This window comes from Sciurus vulgaris, assembly GCF_902686455.1.
Source record: "Sciurus vulgaris genome assembly, chromosome: 13".
Lineage (NCBI taxonomy): Eukaryota > Metazoa > Chordata > Mammalia > Rodentia > Sciuridae > Sciurus > Sciurus vulgaris.
Window position 1 is genome coordinate 34,792,481 of NC_136474.1, and position 14,978 is coordinate 34,807,458.

A 14,978-nucleotide genomic window follows, 5' to 3' on the forward strand; every position below is an offset into this window, starting at 1 on the left:
TCACTAGATCACCCCTCAAAGGAACCTATATGAACCCAGTCCCTTTCTTTGTTCAGTGGCTCATTTTCCACCAGGAGAGTGGGTCCACAGGAACCATTTCATCCCCCTGAATAAAGAGCTGAGATGACACATGAGGTTTGCATCCTGCTTGGTCTTTTTGTGCTAACCATGAGGGTCACTTGAGCCTAGGAGTAGCCTGAGCAATACAGAGAGTCCTGTCTCAAAAAATAAAAAATAATGAAAATAAAAAATAAAAGGAAAGAAAAAAGGCATAGCTATTTTATCAAAATATAAAACTTGATTTAAAAAAGAAAAAATTGTTAGGCTATTTTATAGGACTTTACATGTTGGAATTTTAATACAAAAAATTTTTATTGATGTCTATTTGAGTCAAATGTGAAATGGATTTCATATTGTAGATATATGGGTAATGTGTTCTGCTTTGTAAATCATAATGCTTTATACCATATACTGATATGCCCACTAAGTAATTCTGCACGTGCTTTCTCCATTCAAAAAATAGTGATTGCAATGGACAGATGGGAAGCTGAGTGCTGGGTACTCTAAAAGGGATTCTTCTGCAGTTGGGACTAATTTATGACCTTAACAATAGAGCTGAATTGTTTCTACAGGCCTAGGCAGCCTCCAACTAGCTGTGTCTTAGGGCACTGTTTACCCTTCAGGCAACCCATTATTGTAAAGTTGACCACCCTAGCCCAACCTATCCATGAACAAATGGGTTTCTAAAAAAATACTAGAGTTCCTGGGTGTGTGGTGTACATGCGAATCCCAATGATGATGGAGACTGAGGCAGAACGACTGCAAGTTTGAGGCTAGCCTTGGCAACTTAGCAAGACCCTGTCTCAAAAAAGGGATGGGGATGTAGATCAGTAGTAGAACTTCCCTGGGTTCAATTTCCATGCCCCACACCCCCCAAAACAACATCAACAACAAAAACTGTAGTTAATAGTTAGCTGCCAAACACTGGATAGAAACTGTTCTAAGTGCTTTATATTTTCCACTCTATATAATGTCAACAACTACAGTAATAATAACCAAGTGCCTTAGAAGACCTTTTCTGATCATCAGCTTATTTAATCCTCTCAACAACTATACTATATTTTAAAGATACTGAAATTGGGTTGTAGGGAGGTAAAGTAACTGGCCCAAGGAAGTTGGTTTGGGGAAAGCGGATGAAGGGCGGCCTTTGCTGCTCAGATGGCCGCAATGGAAGGTAACGCTGCCTGAGAGTCCAAGGCAGGTGGGTTATCTGGGGAAACTCCGGACTAGGGAAGTTGTGGCCGGTACTGCCAGACCGCTGTCTTGCCCAAAGCTTGAAGTTCGGCGTGATGACTCGCTGCGGATATGTGTATCAAGCCCTGTCACTCGATGGGCCCTGTAGCTCGTGGAGAACTCTTTCCGCTTTTCTAAAATGAAAGGAACACTCGTCACAGGGCGGGTGAAGAGAATGAAATGGCAAACCGGAAGCCTAAGATTGTAGATCAATATACGTAGTATTTATTAATATTTTTTAACCTGGAATCAATTAAATTTGCATGTAGTTCTCGGCCAAAAAGGAATACAGTCCCTGTCGCCGATTAGAAAATCGGCTGTGCTGTACCGCATTCTGGGTAGAACGATCCCTTCCTTGCAAAATCGCGTCCCTTTGCAATTTCTTCCTTTGCCACTTTTACCGGGGAGAGGCGTGGCCAAGGAGAACCCAAGCAACAGCAATGCTCAGTTTGGAGTTGTGCTATGGAAAAAGGACTGCCCCAAAAGCGAAGCAAGTTTTGCTCTTACTCCCATACATGTCCCTAAAGAAGAAAGTGAGACGCACACTATACCTTGTTCTCTACACTGATATGCAGTAAGAATTCAGGGAACTAAGGAAAAGATAATTCTGCAGTCTTACCCCTAAGTGTGAATGTGAATAATGATCACTGCCTGGATGATTGCAGCCTTTTATAGACTCAAAAGATTATTGAGGTTTAATTGTAAGTTCATGTAATTAAAATGTAAATTAAACTTATGAACTGAGACCAAATTAGAATGATTTATTTTGGAAATATACTTTGTTAATGTAATAGTAGGAGAAGAAATGAACTTTTTGCTGCTAAAATGAGTGAAGTGACAAAACAGAGAAGAAATAGGGGGAAAAGTAGCAATCATCAGGTAATAGGGAGTGCTTAAGGGGTAATTTAAAAATCCTAGAGATGGATGGTGATGGTTACATAGCAGTGCAAATGTACTAATGCCACTAAATTGGACACTTAAATTTGGTCAAAATGCTTAATTTCTTGTTTATCTTACCACAATAAACAACTTAAAATCTGTTTTTTTATAAAAAGAAAAGAAGAAAAGAAAAAACCAGCAGTCTTTGGCTAGGTAACTAAAAACGGAAAAGATAATCACAGACAAGTATGATATTGAACCCTCAAGATAAGGTGATATGCAATAAGGAAAGAAAGAAGATAGCAATTTTTTTAAAGATGTCCATGAAAAACACAGTAAAATACATTGGTAATTAAATTGTGATACATTTTTATAATTCACAATGCACTTTACTGTACCTCATTAGATGCTCTAATACTTTCAGCTAGATAATATAGCTGTTGTGCCCATATAACACAAAAAGAAGCAAACTCAGAGAGGGTTTTTGATAAAGTTATCAGTAAAAGTGAGTCTAGGCAGGGATTTGATGCCAAATTTTGTGCTCATTACACTGTTATATTGTCTTAAGTAATGACAAAATTATTTTAGGTACTTTTTATGAGCTAGGCACTTTTTCTTGTGTTATTTCTACTCCTTACAACAATTTTGTACTTATATACTAACAAGGAAACAACTTCATTTACCCTAGGTCACATGAACAGAGCAAGCTGAGATTGGGATCTGAGCCTAGATCTAATCCCAAAGCCTGTATTTTTCTCAAGTCTTAATTCTAAAATCTTTACCAAGCCAGCATCTCATAAATTATTTCCTTACAATTGGATAATAGCAATAACAACAACAATAATATAGGAGTTTTTATTTTTTATTTTTTTAAATAGTTGTAGATGTATACATTACCTTTATTCATTTATTTCTATGTGGTGCTGAGAATTGAACCCAGTGCCTCACACGTGCTAGGTAGGCACTCTACCACTGAACAATTACCCAGCCTCAGGAGTTATTTAAAGATAATTAACATAAAGAGTTTTTAAAAGATATGTAATAAATAATTTTAAAAAGGACCTATAATGTATTAAAAAGAAGAGAAATGAGTATTGATAATTTTTCTGAAGACTAATTTGTAGATGTGAGGAAATCAAGATGTGAATTACATGTAAAATAAACATATAAATAAAGTATATCACCATGTAACCATACAATTTCTGCTTCCCCTGTTTTTTGTTCAGGTGTAGCCCTTTCCTAAATCAACACTTACTGAAATAATGCCAAATACACCAAACAACCTGGTAAGATTTAACTAAGTTTTAAGAAGTACATCAACAGTTTAAAATCAGGTGAGAATTCAACATACTGTCATTGTGGCTAGCATCCCTTAGAGTTCTGCGTGAAGCATTGGTGCTGAGAGCAGCTGACCTAACATTGCCATGGTCATTAAATTATGAATGAAGACTGGTAACTAGTGTTACACAGACATTGGTAGCACACTGCCAGCATGAACAGACCTGTGGGGTTGAAGTCTGTGTTAGCAACTTTCTCTTTGTCCTGTTGTGATCTTAGGACTGGCCATAAATTCCTGTGGAAGACTATCAGGCCACCACAAGCATGTTTTATGTTCTCTCAGTCCTATCTCATAACAAAGAGCTTTCCTGGCATCAATAAGTTACTATTGCTCTGGGTGTGTGTGTGTGTGTGTGTGTGTGTGTGTGCGCGCGCGCGCATGTGTGCACATGCAAGCATGCAGTTTAATACTCTGCTGCTCCACTAGTTAGTGATAAAATCTGCTATAATAAAATATTAATTACAGCTAAAAATGTTGGATGAGAAATATGAACTCAGATACAGTCCCATATTGTGGAAAAAGGGTAGGATGAAAAAAATCCTTTAGTTATGGAGGTTTAGAATAAAAAAAAAAATCCAGCATATGAGACTCAGGATGAGAAGCTTTGCAAAAGGCCACCTGTCATTAATCTTCACAACAGGCACCACATTTTAAGTAAATTAATCCTTGATAGGACATCTTTAAGGGGGATTTCTTCTGCTTTGGACAATGAAGACATTTTCCTTTGCACTTCATATTTCACCTTTTTGTCATAATTGAATCATATATATTCACAACAAACACATTTATAGAAATTACAGTTCAAGATCGGTTACTAATATGAACATATGTTCCCTTTAAAAGCCCTAGTGATTGGAATAAAACAGAAATAGAATATAATCAAAACCAAAACAAATAAAGATTGAGGACATCCTTAATCCAAGAATCTTTTCAGAAAGTTCTGGATTGTAGAATATTTTGAATTTTGGGGTTAGGGATGCTCAACTGGCAAAGGCTATACAAATATCCCCTAAGTAACAAAACCTGAACTGTTTTGGGTGATAAATGTTTTGGCTATGGGATATTCATCTTGTATTGTTTTTTCAGTTCTTTTTAGTTATACATCATTTTGATATAATTGTGCAAGCATGGAATGTATGTTAGTCTAGTTAGGACCCCATTCTTAAATGGATGTACAATGACGGTTTAAGATTCATTCACTATGGTGTATTTATATACGTACATAGGAAAATTATTTCAGACTCAATCCACTGTCTTTCCTATCCTATCTGCTCTTCCTTCCCTTCATTTCCCTTTGTCTGATTATACCTCATTGTAGTCAGAATGGCAATTATCAAGAATACAAGTAACAATAAATGTTGGCAAGGATGTGGGGAGTAGGTTACACTCATACATGACTGGTGGGACTGCAAATTGGTGCAACCACCCTGGAAAGCATTATGGAAATTCCTCATAAAACTAGGAATGGAATCACCATTTGACCCAGTTATCCCACTCCTCATTATGTATCAACTTGTATCTTTGTTCTTGTGTGCTTGCTTTCCATCCATTGCAGAAAAGCTTTACTGCTGCACTTCAGGTGAGATAGAAAACAGATGTGACCATCAAAGAAACAGGTGCACCCAATAGGAATGCCACTGAGGGAACACTGAAGTGAGAGTTACCATCCAGAGGTGCCAGGTGCCAGAGATACCAATGAATCATCAGCTGCCATGGAGGGTCTTCCAAGCTCTTTTTACTGTATGACTCCCAGTATAAGATGGGGCAAATATGAGATCGATAAATGAGAATAAAATAATTTTCTTCTTGTTTTTTCCATTCTGTATTTCCAAGGTATCCATCACATATCAGGCCTTGTGTCAGGCACAGGAAATAATCAGGCACAGGCTGCCTCTGTCCTTGAGGAGCCCATTGGAAGGGTGTTAGAAATAGCTCAGACCAATGAAGAACAGTTGTGACAAGGAGCTGGGAAGGGTGTGTACAAATACAAAGTTACAGGACTCACAGGGAGCGACAATCTACATCAAAATCTCCACTGAGGGCATCTGGTTGGGACCTAGTGCCCAATTTCTGTCACATGCTGATGGCACCTGGAGGCTGATTCTGTATTGCACATGTCACCAGTGTTCTCAAATTGAAAACAAAACACAACATAGGAGGGCACCATGAAGCATAGGCACATTCCCAGCAACTCAGGAGGCTGAGGCAGGAGGATTGCTGGAGTCCAGGAGTTCAAGATCAGCTTGGGCAACCATAGCAAGATGCTTATCTCAAAACACAGAAAACCCAAACATCATAGCAACAAACAAAAGCTAGTGCCTTCAGATTCAGATTTCTAACAAATGCCCCTTCACTTCAATCACTTGCAAGAGCCCTTTGTCAGTAGCACAGCAGATGGAAGGTAATGGCTGGGCCCTGCTGGAGACATTCCCTGAGAGTCCCCCACCCTAACTTACCCTGAGTAATCCTAAGAGTTTAAGCATTTTCCTCCCTCAATTTCCATACTGTCCAGCTCCTTAAAGAACAGTCCTGCCTCCCAAAGCTACCTATGGGCCTGAGGTGAAATACAGGCATGGAAGTATTTAGGGTATGTAGGTAAATAAGCTTGATGGTCTTGGATGGTCTTCGTGTCTGTTCCTTTCTCTAAATGGTTGTAGGACAATTTGTAACTACTCTTTCTACCTCTGTAATCACTCCTCAGTTTGCAAGATCCATAATTCCTCAATTTTGGTATTTCATTGCATATCAGTTTTCATTATGAAGGACAACTCAAAATATGATATTAGTGTTTCACTGATTTGGGGCTGAGGATGGGGGTGGAAGAATTTGGACCCAAAATTAATATTGGGCTTCCAGGCAGACTCTCATCCCACTTCTCCCTCAGGTGGCCTGAGCTGCTGACCCCAGTATGGGAGGGACCTGGGCTCACCAGTGTGCCGGGCCAGGAAGGTCTGGTAATAAGACTGGAGCTCTGATCTAATGCTTAGAACCCTTCAGAGGAGACTGTGAAGGAAAAAAAAAAAAAAGAAAGAAATTTTGAGAAATAGGGGAAGGAAAGTAATGCAGCATATTTTCATTCACAAAGGCAAGTTTGAAATGGAGTTTAAGTTAAATTAAGTTTTCTCGTATAAATATTCTAACCTTATTATAAATGCTCTATTATTATATTTCCTCTGCCATTTTTTTACAGCTTCTTTCTAAGGGTGCTTGAGGAAGAAACTTCCTTCCCAAAATGAATTTTCAAAGAGATGACTGACACTGTCATCCAAGGAGCAACATTAATAAAAATGATCTTTGTTTCCTGGCAGTAAATGAATTCAGAGTCTTACTTTTTTAATACAATAAAACTTACCTAAAAGCAGGTGGAGGAAGATGAGGTGGTCAGGGGAATTAGCACTTTCTGTTAACACACACTGGAGAAACTCAGCCATAGTAATAATAAATCAAGGTAATGCCAAATGTAAAAACTAAAGTTTTATCATTAAATGGAATTTCAATCTTTGTGACTATGTATATCTCAATGCAAAAAGAAAATTACTAGGCGGAAAGTCAAGAGTTCCTTTCCTGAAACAATTTCACCAAGGGTTAGAACATTTTAGCAAGGATTCAGAAGTGAGACAGAAGGCATTTAGGTCAAATGGTTTAAGATGCTCCGATGGGGCACATTTCTTCAATAACTAAAAAGCACTAGCTAAAAATCTACTTAAAATCATCTCAGAAGAACTGGTACTTTTTTTCTTGATCCTCTGAGGACAATTAAAAATGGCCAAAGGAAAAGGAAGATCAATGCCAACAATGAAGGACTGAAAAGTTTAATTAAAATAATCCAATTCTCTAAAACAATTTTGTCTAACCTAAGTTCTCAAAATTAGTGCCTAAACACTGAGGAGGTTTTGATGGTACTTGACTTGAAACAAATATAACTTAAATAATAACACAAAGAAAATACTGCTCCTAAGAATTAAGCCACAAGGATAAACCCCAAGGATTCCCTTCATCATAATCTAAACACAAAGTTCCAGTGTGTTTCCTAAATATTAGGAAAAAGAGTAAAGAGTAAAGACAAGCAGAGTCCTTGTCTGCAAAGATGGTGTGACCACATTGGTTTCAAAAGAACCAGCAGGGAAGAAGTATCCTGACCAAGGGGAAAGGGAACAACAGAGAACCAGAGAAGAGAAGGATCCAGTTTGGAGGAGGAGATGGGGGCCTGTGAGTCATGAGGCCTGTGAATCTGAGTTCAGAGTTTAGTGTTACTCAGAAAGTTTATGGCTTTGGGGTGAGAGTGGGCTTGTCTCTTAACCTGCTCCAACCTCAGTTCCTTCAACTGCCTAAGTACTGCAATTGGCATGTAACAAGGAAGGCTGCTCTGGATGACTAAAAATCACTTCATAAAAGAGAAAACAGAAGCCTGGCATGCCCTGCCTCCTCACCCCAAGTAACAATTAGGATTCATTTTTATTATCATACTTTTTACTTATCTATCACAATCTGCTCAGAAGAACATAATTGAGATTCAGGAATATAATACCAGGACCAAGAAGGTGTCCCAAGATGTGTGCAAGATAAAGGGCTTACCATGTTATCTATACTTTACACCTATCATTACTAGCCAGGATAGCATTCACACTAAGACTGAACAGACTCCAGCTGTTACAGGATGTCCTGGCTGTGTACATGTCAATCATTCTCCTGCTGTCCTTTCCCTTGGATATTATTCCTTGCCTCTAACTGATGAGGAGAATGAATCTCAAAATGTTACACAAATAGCCCCAAGGTCACAGGCAAATAAGAGGCAAAACCTGAACCCAGGCTTATCCAACTCCATGCTGTGGTTGCATTTTTATATGCTTCTTAACATCTTTGCACCTTCCTTTGCTGAAAAGAGCTGTAGTTTGTAACTTCTCCAACCAATAATGCTCCTCTTATGACCAGGATGTTTGGATGGAACAACAGGTCTCCTACAAGTCTGATGATTTCACAGAATGAATGAACAATAGTAATGGCAACAGGCAATGTTTAGAAATTCTAAGCATATTCATAAAAGGAAGGAAAAGAGACTGATCCGTAATCTAGTCAACATGTTTTGTAGGAAAAACATGATTAATATAGTTTTACTTTCTTACAACCTCAGCTTGCAAAGAATTTCCACCTGTATTAATCTTCCTGACCATACTGTGATAGGAAAAGGATGCATACTTGATGCAAAATTTTACAAATAATCAGACTCAGAGAGTTTTCAGGGTGAACTAGGGTCACACAATTAGTCAAAGACAGGGTAAGAACACAAGCCCAAAGTATTCTTTGAAAGTGTGATGGCATATTTCTAAGACATTAAGTTGTATAAACTGTTTCATCTGAGAGACTGGGCTTCACTTTCTATAAATGAAGCCAGGGACATTTGGAGAGAACTGAAGAGATAATACTGTTGAGCAGTCAAATCAGCTGCCTCCCAACCAAAAGCCCCTGACTTGGAAGAAGATGGGGAGTATTCACTTGAAAACAATCTACTTTCTATCTGGAATCCACAGGGGCCCATCTACTGGGTCTCAGCCTCAGTGATCTACCCCATGTGCAAATCAAGTACTATTTTCCCCATTAAATAGACTTCTAGACTTTTATTGTCTTTATGAAGCATAAAAACAAACAAAAAGTACTTATTGAGGTTTTGGCAGAGAACCAGGATTGGAAATACAGAAATAAAATCACAGAGGACAGTCCTTGTCCTAAAGGGGCTGAGGACTCAGTGGGGCTGACATCACTGAGCAGTGTGTTAATTCATGTAGATGTTCAGGCCATGTCAAAGTACAGAGAAGCGTAAGTCCTTGAGTGAGCACACTCTTCAGGACAATAAAGCCTTCTGATTGAATCACTGAGAAACACTCTGCAACTCCTCTGTCCTTGAGGCCTGGAGACATTATCTTATTATAAAATCATTTGGTACTAGTGGACTGTGAGAAGCAAGCAAGTTATATGAACTGCACATGCACAAAACTAACTGTACTAATGTAACCTAATGTAGCTTGATATAACCCTGGAGTAGGTAATAAAAATGGAACTGGCTTTCCCATGGAAGACTTCTTGCTGTATGCCAATCTGTGTGCTTGCCTCCTTATTTGCTCTCCTATTAACCTTTACAGTTTCACTTTCTGTGATTTCATTTACCTGCAGTACAAAATTATTAAATGAAAAATTCCAGAAATAAGCAATTTGTAAGTTTCAAATTATATGTTGTTCTGAGTAGTATGGTGGATAAAATGTTTTACCAACCCACCCAGGATGTGAACCTTCTTTGTCCAGTGTGACCATACTGTATATGCTACCCAACCATTAGTCTCCTAGAAACTGTCTTAGTTATCAGATCAACAGTTGCAATATCTGAGAATAATAATAATAATAATGCTGGCAATTTTATTAAGGTATATTGTTATAATTGTTCTATGTTATTAATTATTATTATTAATATCTTACTGTACTTCATTTATAAATTAAATTTTACCATAGATATGTATGTATAGGGAAAAATAACTTCATAGAGATAGTTCAATGTTATACATGGTTTCAGGTATCCATGGGGGAGCTTGGAACATAGCCCCATAGGCTAAGGTAGGACAAAAATATATAGTTTCAAGCTGGGGGATGGCTTGTGGGGAGCTGCCCCCAAAAGTGCCTAGATGCTGGAGGCTTTGCATGTTAAAAGAAGTCTGGATTTATGTTAAGGGCAATGAGGCTGGGATGGATTGTGAAACAGGAAAGTAAAAGCTCCTTCAGCCAGTGTGGGGCATGGTTTAGAGATCTGAGAAAGACACAAGTATGGACCAATGCAATGACTGATGGTGGAGATGGATGAAAAGGATAAAGGGGATCTGTTCTTATTGACCCTAAGGGATGAGATGCTAGAGAAGTGTTCCAAGGAGGCACGACAGTGACCTTCCTGAAGGAGTCTGAACTGTGGCCAAGTCTTATTTGAAGTAATCTTTCTGAATATCTCTTCTCATTAAAATAAATAAATAAATAAATGGTTGATTCTAGGATAATGCCAGGGTATTCTTTTATGCCTCTGTACTCTATGGAAGGGTCATGGTATGTAACTTTTATTTAGGAATAAGAATATAAATTCAAAATTCTGTTCCTGACATGTCTGACTAGTTAACACAGGTTTTGGGTCTGCATCTTCGTGTCTGTAAAACTTTTCAGGTGATAATTATTTCTGCCTAGAAGAAAAGGATGAGGTTCAATTCAATAAACATTCATTGCACACAATTAGGTTGGAGGTACTGAATGATATTCAGAAACAAAATTATGAAACTCATTGTGTGATCCTTCTGCATTTCCTATTACATTTACATACATTTTCCATACTGTTTAGCCTAGAAAATAGTCACCCTCAACATTAAGCCCATAAATCTAATTAATGCTGCTGAGTGCTGGCCAAACCTCCCATGAGAGTTTTCAATTTTATTAACTAAGATGACCACTACTTATGTATCTTTAGACTTTTCTATAAGTTGCTTTTCTACCTAATGAACCTGCAGCACCTTTCCATTCATTAATGAACCTGATGGGCACCCTGGCATATCATTTCTGACTTCTCTTTCAGGTCTCATATTCCATATCACATTCTCAGGAAGACACACCTGGTTCCCGTGCAGAGAGTCCCTCCTGACATAGGTTTGTAGAGTACCCTGGACATTTCTAGACAACATTTGTCACAGTCCTAGCACAAAGACTTGAGTACAATTGGTGATCTAAAGACACCTGTTGATGAATGAATAAGTGAACAATAGCCAGCTGTAAACCCTAAAATTTCCTGTAACATTTTCCAATGTTGTTAAGGGCAAGGATTTTAACTGGACACTGGTAATTGGAAAGAGCTGTTACCATGTCTTACTGAGCAAAAAATGTGTTAATACTGGACAGAAAACACTTAGTAAGTAAAAATAAACAAATGTAAGAACTGAACATATAGCTGAGGACAACACAAAAGAGCCCATGAGATATGGGTAAAAACAACAACAACAACAACAAAAAACCACTTCTTCCTAGTCTCTGTACTATCTAACAGGTGGAAGAACTGAATATTAATTTAATTAAGTAGATGAAACCCAATGCAGGTAAGTATTACAAGCATAAGAAAATAACAGTTTGGGATGAAACTAAAAGACATTTTAGTATACTTTAGTGTTCTCATAATAAATAAGTACATGGTGCATATATTTGTAAGAGCTTGTTGAGGAAATGCTCTGCAAATGATAAAAAGCAGAGTTCATTACATAGCTAAGCCCCCTCCCCTAAAATAAAAACAGGATCCAGAAACACCATGACAAGTGGAAAGCAGGGTGTGCCTATGGGTCACTGTAGCTCTGCAAGTCTAGGATATCACACTAGCTGTCACTATCTGTCTCATATGATTTTATCAGTCTCTACAAACTTGGACTCTTCACTCACATATATTTTGACACTTTAAAAAATTAAAGTGAGGTATATATAGTCAAGTCATTTAGTCTTTGTCAAAATTTCCAAGATAATCTCTCCCAAAGGCTCTCAGGCTTATTGGAACAGTCCTAGAAATGCCTCCCTTCAACTTCTTGAAAACAACAGTTGTGGATTAAGAACCAGTAGTTCCCAAGAGCCAATACTGTAAGTGGTTCTAAGATTCATAACTAAGATGATACATTGTCCTGGTACTCTGGGTTTGTAATTGAAGCTGCTTCCAATTTCTTCCATTGTTAACATTTAGAAAAGGTCAGACACATGGGGGAAGAATCAGCCTGTAACCTCCAGGATGGCCAATGAAAATGTGACCAACTTTTATGTCTTTTTCCCTCCACCCTGAGGAATGGCTTCTGGACATTTGGGTCAGTGTGAGGGGAATGCAGGACATGAGCCCACCCTCCCTGGAGAGTCAGCCATGGTAATTTATGTAGATACCACTGTAAATGACACTTCAGGGCTTTCATGTAATCTGTAGCTCCAATCTCAGACACTTATTCTTTTCAGAGACAAACATGGGTTCCACTGGGGATAGCAGGAACTTCCCAGCACCAAACCCATCCCCAAATACTTAGGTTAACAAGCATCCTTGACTAGGTCCTGATTTTAAGGAAGGAAAGGCTTTAAATGATTAACTGTCAGTTATAATTAGGGTAAGGCAATTCCCTTCCATTCCTGATTTATTCACACTTTTCACCATGGATAGATATTGTGTTTTATAGAATTCTTTTTCAGCATTTATTAAGATACAATATAATTATTTATTTTATCCTCTTTAATATTTCAGCATGGTGGGTTAATTATTCATACAGAGAAAAAAATATATATATTTTAATGATCATGATCTACATAAAGCATTGCCAAATGCAGTTTACCAATGATTTTTATTCAAGTTCATTTATGGGTCTAGTCTGTTCATTATTGTTTTAGTCAAGTTTGGTGCTGTGACTAAAGACCTGACAAGGAAAATTTTAGAGGAGGATAAGTTTATTTGGGGACTTGCAGTTTCAGAGTTCTTAGTCCATAGACAGCATTTCTCAGGACTGGAGGTGAGGCAGAACATTATGGCAGAGGGAGGCGGCTCACATGATGATCAGGAAGAAGAGAGAGACTAGGTTCAGCTCAACAAATATATACCCCCAATGACCCACCTCCTCATCCACATTCCACCTGCCTACAGTTACCACCCAGTTAATCATCATTAGGGGGTTAATTCATTGATTGGTTTAAGGCTCTCATAATCAAATCAGTTCTCCTCTGAATAGTCTTGCATTGTCTCACACATGAGCTTTTGGGGAACACCTAATATCTAAACAATAACTATTACCATTCTCATATTTTCACTTTCCAGTTTTAGAATAAAAATATTTGATTTTTAAAATGAATGAAATTGCATTCTATATTTTTTCTATTCTCCTAAAAGAATTTATGCAAGAAGACACTTGTAGAACTAACTAGATGTGGTATTTTCCTTTTGCTAATGTATTCATTACTAATTTTTTCAGTACTATTCTTGATTTCTAGTTTTTCTTGAGTTTATATTCACAGTTAATATTTTCATAGGAATCTGTATATTGTCTTTTTTATTTAAAAGCATGGATTTGTTAATACTCTTCTGGTCTTCTTAATTTGTCAGTATTCATGTTCCTTTTCCCCTTGGTAATCATTAATATCATTTAATTGTGACTTCTTTTTCCTTAAATATTACTATTATTAGTTTGTCAGTTTTATTAGACATTATCTTTGTTACTTTATTTTTTATTTTTTGTTCTATTTATTTGTACATTACTGTAGAATGCATTTATGCATTTTGTTAGATCATATATAAATGGAGTGAAATCTCTCATTTTTAGAAATTTATTTTATTTCTGCTCTTTATTAATTTTCTTTTATATTTCCTATGTTTAAATGCAGTGCTAAACACTAATTTTCAGTCATCATTTTTCTAACATATGTATTTATGTGTATCAATTTTTTTCTGTAAGCAGTTATCCTACACCCAAAGAGTTTAGACAAACAGTATTTCTATTATCATTAAATTTTTTTATGGTCTGTTCTTTGACTTATGGGTGGTTTAGAAACATGGGAAGGACTTTTTTGTCTTTTTGTCTATTATTTCCAGCTTAACTGAATTATAATCATAGAAAAATTTTTAAATACATGGACACTATTTAGAACTTTTTACATGCTCAGTTTTCTTACATATTTTGTGTAAATTTTCTGTATATTTACTGACTTTTGTGTGTTTAATCTACCAGTTCCTAAAGGGGCTGGCTTAAGTCATATATTTTGAATCTAAATTGTTAGTTAAATACAAGTTTAGAATTATTTCTTCTGAATGAATTGAATATTTTGTCATTGAATAGTGATAACACTGTCTTTTGTAAAGTTTTTCTTTTCTATTTTGTCTAATTTCAATATAACTGTTCCAATTGCCTTCTAATTATTATTTCTCTTGATTTTTTTTCAACCTCGCTATAACTTGTTTCTCTAATACATAGTGTATAGAGTTGTTCCTCTTCATCTATGTAGCTATTCCAAGAACCCAAGGGGATGCCTGAAACCACAGAGTACCTAACCCTATGCATAACTACTTTATCTATACATACATACTTATGTATACAATTTATTTTATAAATTAGATACAGTAAAGGATTAATAACAATGACATAATGAAGTATAACAATTTTAACAATTGCCTGTAATAAAATTTAGGTGAGTGTGATCTCTTTCTGAAATTTTCCATTTAATGTTTCCAGACTCCAGATGACTGCTGATAATTGAAACTGCAGAAACGAAAACCACAGTAAAGAGGTGGGGGGGGGGGGGGGCTACTGTAACTGGACTGGTATTTCAATGGAGTCTTACAGTACAGTTTGTGGTGATTCCTGACATATTTGAATACATTTCCATCACCCTATTACATGTTGTGTCTGCTCTGTGTTTTATTATACTTCTCCCTCCACCTAACCTAGTT

General features: G+C 37.0%; 1 long non-coding RNA gene across 4 annotated transcripts in view; it reads left to right on the forward strand.

The window, feature by feature from the left end:
* The first annotated feature begins 1,212 nt into the window (after window positions 1–1,212).
* Window positions 1,213–14,978, forward strand: part of LOC306642741 — a 30,936-nt gene continuing 17,170 nt past the window's right edge. For all 4 annotated transcript variants that reach the window (XR_013758651.1, XR_013758652.1, XR_013758653.1 and 1 more), the window contains exons 1-2: window positions 1,213–1,369; window positions 3,405–3,506. This is a non-coding gene — a long non-coding RNA (uncharacterized lncRNA). The remainder of the gene's footprint in view (window positions 1,370–3,404; window positions 3,507–14,978) is intronic.